The sequence below is a fragment of the Alexandromys fortis genome, unplaced genomic scaffold (assembly GCF_014885135.2).
Source record: "Alexandromys fortis isolate MF-2015 unplaced genomic scaffold, M_Fortis_MF-2015_v1.1 scaffold_21, whole genome shotgun sequence".
Taxonomy (NCBI): Eukaryota; Metazoa; Chordata; class Mammalia; order Rodentia; family Cricetidae; genus Alexandromys; species Alexandromys fortis.
In genome coordinates, this window is record NW_026067905.1 from 1,506,469 (window position 1) to 1,516,083 (window position 9,615).

The 9,615-nt window shown below is 43.1% G+C and overlaps 1 long non-coding RNA gene across 1 annotated transcript in view; it reads left to right on the top strand.

The window, feature by feature from the left end:
• Positions 1–7,349: 7,349 nt before the first annotated feature.
• Positions 7,350–9,615, top strand: part of LOC126497343 (uncharacterized) — a 249,664-nt gene continuing 247,398 nt past the window's right edge. The window contains exon 1 of the long non-coding RNA XR_007590591.1: positions 7,350–7,428. This is a non-coding gene — a long non-coding RNA (uncharacterized lncRNA). The remainder of the gene's footprint in view (positions 7,429–9,615) is intronic.

A 9,615-nucleotide genomic window follows, 5' to 3' on the forward strand; every position in this document is an offset into this window, starting at 1 on the left:
AATGCCTCATTTCCATTTCCAATTTAGTGTTTCACACATGGCAGTTTTGAAGACAGACAATTATCAAGGGCCAAAGATCAGGAAAAGCAAGTGGAGAAGGCAGATAAAATATCCCTGAAGCAAAGATTTGGGAATTAGGTTTCAAAGACATTTTATCTCCACCCTAGAGAACAAGTTTAATGAATTTGACACATACTAACCATCTGACTTGGGGCTGAGGAGATAGCTCTGTGGTTAAGAAGCATTTAGTGCTTTTGCATGGACCTAGGTTCAATTCTCAGCACTCACATGACAACTCTCAACTACCTGCCTCTCCAGCTGCAGGGAATTTGTCGCCCCCTCTGGCCTCCTTGGGCACTGCACACATTTAGTGCCTATACATACATGCAGGCAAAATACCCACAAGCATCAAATAAAATAAGTAAATATTAAATGTTTGTTTCTTAGTTGTAGTTCTCTTGTTTACCTACTGAATTCCAGACCAAACTATTTGTATGTATTTTTCTGTGCTGTGTCTCTGCTGGGAAATATTGCCACATTTACGATGAGGTTCTCTATCACCTACCTCCATTCTTGGAATCACGCACTGTTCTAAATGCAGAGCCTATCCACTGAAGAGCAAAGAGCAATAGCATGCAAGAGATCCTATTTTACTTAGTGGTAGCTTTGCCAGAAATGGGAATTTTTTTTTTTTTTTTTTGAGACAGGGTTTCTTGGGTAGCTTTGGAGCATGTCCTGCTGTCCTGGCACTGGCTCTGTAGACCAGGCTGACTCTGAACGCACAGAGATCCACCTGCCTCAGCCTTCCAAGTTCTGGGATTAAAGGGGCAAGTCACCATCGCCTGGTGAAGTGGAAAAAATTTTAAGTGCATTTGTGTTCCAGGTTTAAATAATAATAATAATCTTCAATGCCTATTTCAAATTAGAGGAGGCTAAAATTTTGGTCTGTATACCATGGAGTTATGAGTGCTTACTGCTCTTTCAGAGGACTGGAGTTCAGTTCCCAGTACCCAGATTGGGTGACTTACAGCTGCCTGTAACTTTCACTTCAGGAAGTTTGACGTTCTCTTCTGGTCTTCATGGGTCAGGAGCCGTTTCAGGCTTCTCCTTTCTCACGTCTCACAGGGCCTTGGGGTGGAAATCTTGGGACAAGAAAACTTAAAGTTACGTGCTGACCGTGGAGACTCGGGCTCTGGAGGGCACCACAGAGTGTCTTCAAGGCTTGCTTCTTGTCACTAACGGCGAGTGTTCTGGCCACTGACCTTGCAACTGCCCTGCTTAGCTGCCAAACTGCCCCACTTAGTTGCCTAGCTACCGAGCCCCTCCTTCCCTTCCCCCTTTCCTCAGTTCCCCCTTGCCCTAGCTCTTTTCTGAGGAGTGTTCAGGACATGAAACTTGCTTCAATGGGCGGATGCCTTGACAAGGAATACTGCTTGGCGTCCGTTTCTCTCTCCCCCCACGTCTTTCAGATAGTGCCTCTTCAAGACCCTGGAGTAACTTAGGACCTGCTGGGCGGGTCATTCATGAGTACCTGCATGAACATGTTCATACTCACACAGAGACACACAGATATATGGGTTTTTTTTTTCAAAAGTATACCAACATAGGCAATTTGAAAACAAATTATGAATAAATGTGACAAAATTAAAAAAAAAAAAACTACGAATACAACTTCAATTACAATGCTTCCCTCCACCAGTGCCCTCAGCGTTTTCTCTCTGTCACTCTGGGTGATCCAAGCGATTTACGGGCACGAAGCCACAGGCCTTCCTAGAATCTGTAGACCCAAGATTCCCCAGGGTCAGCCTCTGCCTGAGCTTGAAAGGACATGAGGTGCCAAGACTCCGTGACAGCCCCGTGTCAGCGTCTGCCCTGCCATCTGTCTCTGGACGGGGTATTTCCTGACCTTCGCTGCCCTCAGTCATCCCAGCACTCGGCACTTCTGGCTGAATCTGGGTAACAGGTCTCGGCCAGCTCGGCCTTCTTTTCCCGGCAACGCCTTTCATCTTCCTTATCTTTCCAGACATTCCTCAGAATTCATTCCCTACTAACAGAAAAATAACCCTGCAGTGCTGCAGGAGATTAATTCCGATCGGATTTCTGTCTGACTGTTAACAGAAGCAAGGGAGTCAGCTAAAGGCGCTGCTTACCCCGTGAGGGAGCGGCTCTGCTTAGAATGGCTCACAGCGTCTGATTCACTAACTTCATACTGCTTCATGATGCGCCTAATCGGAAAGAGGAGCATCGGAGGATGGGGCCAGCGGCTTCTCCTTTAATTTCCTTCCCTGCATTAAATGACTCAGTGTGAAGACATTTGTGTTGTTTGAAAATGAAGGCGCTGCTCTTGGGGAGGGTGTGGGACTTCGGGAGCTGACTCAGTGGTAAGCTCGGTGGCAGAAGACAGGGTGCCGCACTCACGGTCTTCTTACACAGGCACTGTCCTTATGTTAGGAATCTATGGACATTCTAGAACAAATTCAGTCCCCTTCCTTATCACTGGACTCTTGCGGTCTTACCTCTTAAAGAATCCTGCTTTTCTGCCTTATGGTTGCTATTACTGTGGGGCCATCACCTATGGCTATCACTAAATTAGCGACAGTATTAGCTAATAGTATTAGCTGCAGTTATTAAGGTTACAATATAAGATGCATTGAGGGTTACTATAGTGCAGACACTGTACTGAAGACAATTATTACTCTCTTATATTGGGACCATGTGCATTCTGGGAAAAGCGCTGTGATTTTAAGCTACGTTCCTGTTCTGAACTAAATCTTTAATGCCTTTGTACATAGACACACAGTCACGTGCTAACAAAGGACCGTGGCACACTCTGACAGATGCATTGTCACCTTCTTTCACAACTGTGCTCACATAAACCTGCATGGCAAAGACAGTTACTTACTGTAACCTTTAATGCAGCAGAGACAGGATCAACGCCAGCTAGGTGTGGTCACAGCACAGCTTGGTACTGTTGGTTGCTCAGCTCTTCTTTCTGAGATAGTCCTTGTTGGAAGAAAAAGAGAAGCCTGTAAGACTCAGGAAGGAAAAGAAACTTCGAAAGCTTGAGGAGCCTGAGCTACAAAATTCGCAATTATGCTTCCTAAGGTGCTAGTGCTACAAGCTGTAAAGCATTGCCAGGGAGATGTGTCAGTGGTGTTGTCTGCATTTGGCTCCAAATATAGTCTTTGTCCGCCTTAGAGTGGACTTTTCGGTCTTTCATGCTCCTCCTGTAAGTAATCTCTCCCCATCCTCCAGCAGTTAACACCCCTCATATTCCAATACATAATCCCACTACAGCGATTGGTTCACCAATCTAGACTTGGGTGGGATCCTTCCTTTGTTCTGTTGATAATGCCCTATCTGGAGTGAATAGTCACTTGTTCATACCTCCTTTGTAGAAGTCATAAATTATCTTACAGTAAACTGTGGAATCTGCATGTAGAAGGAATACACTCTAAAATAATGATAAGGAGACAGAATAGCAGACATGTGAACTAGAAACACAGTCACTTGGCAATGCGTGCTGCATGTGATTGTGTGCATTGCACTTTTAGATGATACAATCAGTTTGCTCACACTACCATCACCCAAACTCATTAGGGATGCACTGATGTCTTGCATTAAGACATCTAAAATTATTGCAACATGTCACTAGGCAATAAGGATTGTCAACTCCCTCATAATCTCTTGGGATTTATATTGGATATATATATGACTTGTCAAAAAGTCATCACAGGGCTCATGACCGTATTTTACAAAACTGGAAGATAGCATGAAGAGATTAAAATACAAAAAAAGATGTGGTATGTCCAGACCCTTAGGGACTATAAACTCAGAGATGAGTTTAAGGGGGCTGGAGAGATGGCTCAGAAGTTAAGAGCACATTCTGCTTTTTGGAGGATCCATCTGACAGCTTACAGCCTCGTAATTCCAGTTCCAAGAATGTGTCTTAGAGTTTCTATTGCTCTGAAGACACCCCATGACCACAGCAACTCTTACAAAGAAAACATTTAACTGTGGTGGCTCGCTTACCATTCAAAGAGTCTATCATCATTGTGGGACATGGCAGTGTGCAGGCAGACATGGTGCTGGAGAGGTAGCTGCTACATGTTGAAATGCAGGAAACAGGAAGTAGACTGAGACACTGGGCAGTATTTTCACCATATATGATACCTCAAAGCCCACCCCCACAGTGACACACTTTCTCCAACAAGACCACACCAGCTCCAACAAGGCCATGCCTCATAAAACTGCCACTCCCTTTTGGAGCCATTTCCTTTCAAACCACCACGGTATGAAACTTCCCCTTTTGGCCTCCATGAGCACTTCACACACACTCAGTGTGTATACACACATGCAGGCAAACACCCATACACATAAAACATTAATTTTAAAAAATAGAATCCTGTTAAAGTCAGGAAAAAATAAATTATACAATACAGTAGAAATGGCATCAGTAAACCAGATGAGCATAGACAAGGTAGATAACATCCCTGGCCTAACAGACCCATGATCTTATGGAAGAGAACAAGACACAATATCAGAATTAAAATTTGAAATCATTGCATTGTTTTAGATAGAGATAAAATGAGACGCAGGAAACAAACAGGTCATGTGATTAGTTAGGTAAGTGCTATGGGCATGAACAAGCCTTTAGGTAGGAGGTTACAAGATGGACTTTCTGAAGAAGTTCACTTTTATCGAAGCCAGTTAGAAAAAAGGTGGACAGGTTGAGGGAGATAGGAAGGGGACAGCTCTGATGAGCTTGTTTAAGAAATAGTGGGTTGAATAAAGGCCATGTGCTGCCATGGGGGAGTGATGGAGGTGGGTCTTGTATCTTATCTGTTGATTTTATTGGTTAATAATAAAGAAACTGCCTCGGTCCTCATAGGACAGAAAATTAGGTAGGCGGAGTAGACAGAGGAGAATGCTGGGAAAAAGAAGCTGAGTGAGAGAGTCTGCCATGATTCTCCCGCTCCAGACAGACGCAGGTTAAGATCCTCCCTGGTAAGCCAGCTCGTGGGCTACACAGAATATTAGAAATGGGTTAGAACAATATGTAAGAGCTAGCCAATAAGAAACTGTTACTAGCCGGGCCAGACAGTGTTTGAAAGAATACAGTTTCCGTGTAATTATTTCTGGGTATAAACCAGCCATGCGGGCGGCCGGGTGCCGGGGACGCAGCCCTGCCGCTCCTATTTCAACAGATGGCGCCCAGACGTGATGGGTTAAATCCACTTAAAAACCTGAGAGGGCTTAAAAAGGAGAGAGAGAGAATTTAAGACAGCTTTTTGCTGTTTCTGGGTTGCGTGCCGCAAAGAAATTGTCCTGACTCGGCAGCAGGAAAAAACTGGCTGTTTTAAAATGCCGGCTTTCTGGGCTGTGCCGCCATTGTGATCTCTGTCTGGCTCCGGCGGGAGACAGAGCTTATGAATGGAGCATTTGGATTAAAGTGCTACGATTTGTTTGATGGCAACTAGACTGCTGTGTGCCTAAAAGGGGGACATTGTGTGCCGCAGCTCAGAGGCACAAGCAGCTCCGCCATGCTAATGGTGCAATGTGCAAGGATCAGAGGCACGAGCGGCTCCGCCATGTTGGACTGGGCGGGGCCAGCATACAGTACCTGTTTTTGACCTAGGAATGTCACAGCTTAGATTCTTAAGCGCTTAGTGATTTAAAGGCGCAAAACAAAGTGCTCCTGGATAGTAAAAAAGTTACAGATTCACAATAAAACAGATTCAGACACTGTTGGATAAATGTACGTAGGCTTGGGAAAGAGAAGAAAAAGAATATAAAGAATAAAGTTAATGTCTTAAAAAGAAAAAGGGTAAAGTCTTTAAAGAGACAGAGTACAGAAGTACAGATAGTTATAGATTAAGAGAAATAAAGAAAAATAAGCCACGTAAAAATGGAAAATTCACAGAGAGTCTGGATTATGTACATTGTGTTTTCTTTAAAATTTTTGACTGTGAAGGAGCTAAGTACAGAGAGACATTTCATTATATGGGCTGCCAAGCTAAACCAAAATGGATTTCATGAGGGTATTATGATTTCAGAATTTGGGTCTAAGGATATGATGCTTTGGAGAGGGTCTTCTTTTGTTTTTGCAGAGGATGAGACCCTGTGGATTGCATCTATTCCGATTTGGTATGATAGACCACGCCCTCCTGAAAGGTTGCTGTGAATACCCTCAAAAAATTGCTTCGCTCAATTGCCAACTGAGATGAAACTAGCATACAGGTTATATCATGAACAACCTAATTAACGACGCCCCTATTCAGCAGGAAGCAGTTTGTAGAGAAAAAACTACGCCCATGTTCCCAAATATTGTTTATAAATGTTCTTTTACATTTAAAGGGGGATATGATATAGATATGAATAATTTGCATTGGTATGGATTTTATGGTCAATTTTGTTATATGTATATGTATTTTTGATCTTGATTAAGGTATTGTGATTGTGTAGTTCATTTAAAAATGTAATGTATAATTAGGAAATATAGGTTGTTAATGGATAATCATCGCTAATACTTAAGCTTGTAGTCATGTTAGTTAGATTTTCTAGATATATAGAGAGATATTTTAGTTAGATAGGCATTCTTCATATCTTTCAAAGGCTGCAGAATATGGCATTTAAGATATTTTAATAACTTAGGGTTTTTCATGACAATGAGACACATTTGCTCCTGGCAGCACCAATCTATTTCAAGAGGAAGATGGGCATCGAAGAGAATCCTTATGGAGTTTGATAGCCATTTGGGCAAGAAACTGCTCTTGCCTGGACTGTTGCATAAACTGGACACAGAGAACCCGCAGAGAGAGGACTGCTGAACTTGCCTAAAGGTGAGATGACCTTTTGGGGTTCCTGCTTCATGAAAGAGTCTGTGAGACATTCTGCAGGACACAGCAAAAAGTGACTGAACTGTCTTTGGAATTTCTTGCTTGATGAGAATGTCTGCTGGATACTATGGGCCTGTAGGCCGAAGATGGATGCCCCAACGGTACAGAGGAACTTTGGGTGACTGTCCAGGCAGCGAGATGTCTCTGTCATTTCTAGAGTTTTCTTATTTCTTGTTTGATAGGTAATATTATATCCTTCTGGAGTCTTTGATGGAGTTGAAGAATGGTTAGTTATAGTTTTCCTTAGTTATGATAAGAGATAAAATAGATATAAATATTGTAACTGTAATTCTTACTTGATAACTGTTTTGTTATATGTAATTTTACTATGTTAAAGTTAAAGCCTTTCTTTTTTGTTTAAACAGAAAAAGGGGAAATGATGTGGGAGTGATTTCTTATTAATAAAGAAACTGCCTTGGCCCATTTTATTGGATAGAAAATTAGGTAGGCGGAGTAGACAGAGGAGAATGCTGGGAAAAAGAAGCTGTGTGAGGAGTCGCCATGGTTCTCCCGCTCCAGACAGACGCAGGTTAAGATCCTCCCTGGTAAGCCAGCTCGTGGGCTACACAGAATATTAGAAATGGGTTAGAACAATATGTAAGAGCTAGCCATAAGGAACTGGAACTATCCGGGCCAGGCAGTGTTTGAAAGAATACAGTTTCCGTGTAATTATTTCTGGGCATAAGCTAGCCATGCGGGCGGCCGGGTGCCGGGGACGCAGCCCTGCCGCTCCTATTTCAACAGGGGAGGGACAAATCATAAAAAATCTTCAACTTTACCCTAGAAGCAATGGGAGATTGTTATCATTGTGTAGAGGTGTGTGCTTGTGTGTGTGCATATGTGTGTGTTTATATGTATGTGTGTGTACTTATGTACATAAGTGTGTGTGTGCTTGTGTATTCCACATAGACAACTTAGCAGAACTGAAGAAATAGATAGCCTGCTAGGAGAAAGGGGAGAGTAGGAATGTTTAGTAGAGCCAAGAAACAAATTTGCTCATCTTCAGAGAGACAGAAAAAAAAATAGTTTTAAAGAAGACAGATACTAGATTACAGAAGATCAAAAGGACATAAGTATGATGATCAGTGGCATCTTCATTAGAGTTTTTTTCCCATTTTTATTTATTTATTAAAGATTTCTGTCTCTTCCCCACCGCCGCCTCCCCTTTCCCTCCCCCTCCCCCAATCAAGTCCCCCTCCCTCGTCAGCCCAAAAAGCAATCAGGGTTCTCTGTCCTGTGGGAAGTCCAAGGACCACCCACCTCCATCCAGGTCTAGTAAGGTGAGCATCCACGAAACTGCCTAGGCTCCCACGAAACCAATAGGTACAGTAGAATCAAAAACCCGTTGCCATTGTTCTTGAGGTCTCAGTAGTCCTCCTTGTCCGCTATGTTCAGCGAGACCAGTTTTGACCCAGGCTTTTTCAGACCCAGGCCAGCTGGCCTTGGTGAGTTCCTGATAGAACATCCCCATTGTCTCAGTGTATGGGTGCACCCCTCGCAGTCCTGAGTTCCTTGCTTGTGCTCTCTCTCCTTCTGCTCCTGATTTGAACCTTGAGATTTCAGTCCGGTGCTCCAATGTGCAAACTTGTGCAACCACTCTGGAAAGCAGTGTGGAGGTTTCTCAGGAAATTTGGGATCAACCTACCCATGGACCCAGCAATACCACTCTTGGGAATATACCCAAGAGAGGCCTTATCTTACAACAAAAGTATATGCTCTACTATGTTTATAGCAGCATTGTTTGTAATAGCCAGAACCTGGAAACAACCTAGATGCCCTTCAATTGAAGAATGGATGAAGAAAGTATGGAATATATACATATTAGAGTACTACTCATTAGAGTTTTTATTGCTATGAGAAAACATGACCAGCTTAGGGAGAAAAGAGCAGTCAGGGCAGGAACCTAGAGGCAGAGCCTGAAGCAGAGGCCATGAAAAGGTGCTGTTTACGGGCTTCTTCCTGTGGTTTGCTCAGTCTGCTTTCTCATAGAACCCAAGACCAGCTGCACGGGGTGACCCCACCCACAATGGGCTGGGCCTTTCCACATTGATCACCAATCTAGAAAATGCACTATAGATTTGCTTATAAGTAAATCTTGTGAAGAATCTTCTCAATTGAGGTTCTCTTTTCCAAAATGACTCTAGATTGGGACAAGTTGATATAAAACTGGCCAACATAACTAGTATTGGGATTTTAGACAACTCTGGGAAAGATTAATCTTTTTTAGTCACTGTGATTATTTGCAGGTTAATTTTAAGATGATTCCCCCCTAGGAGATTTGCAGATGTAGAGCTCAGGATCTAGTCTGGGGGTCACTGCAATGGTTAAGTATGAAAAGACACTTGACACCAAGCTTTCTAACCTGAGTCCGATCCATGGAACCCACACACTGGAAGGAGAGAACCAACTCCAACCAACTGTCCTTTGATCTTTATAGATACATTGTGAAATGTGTGCTTACACACATACATACACACACATGCACACAGATGCACACACATGAAAGAAAGAGAAAAAGGAAAGGAAGAAGAAAAGAAAAAGAAAGAAGAAAGGAAGGGAAAGGAAGAAAGGAAAGAAGGAAGAAGGAAGAGGAAGATGGAAGGAAGGGAAGAAGGAAGGAGGACAGAAGAAAGTAAGTAAGGGAGGAGGACGTGAGAAAGAAGGAAGGAAGGAAGGAAGGAAGGAAGGAAGGAAGGAAGGAAGGAAGGAAGGAAGG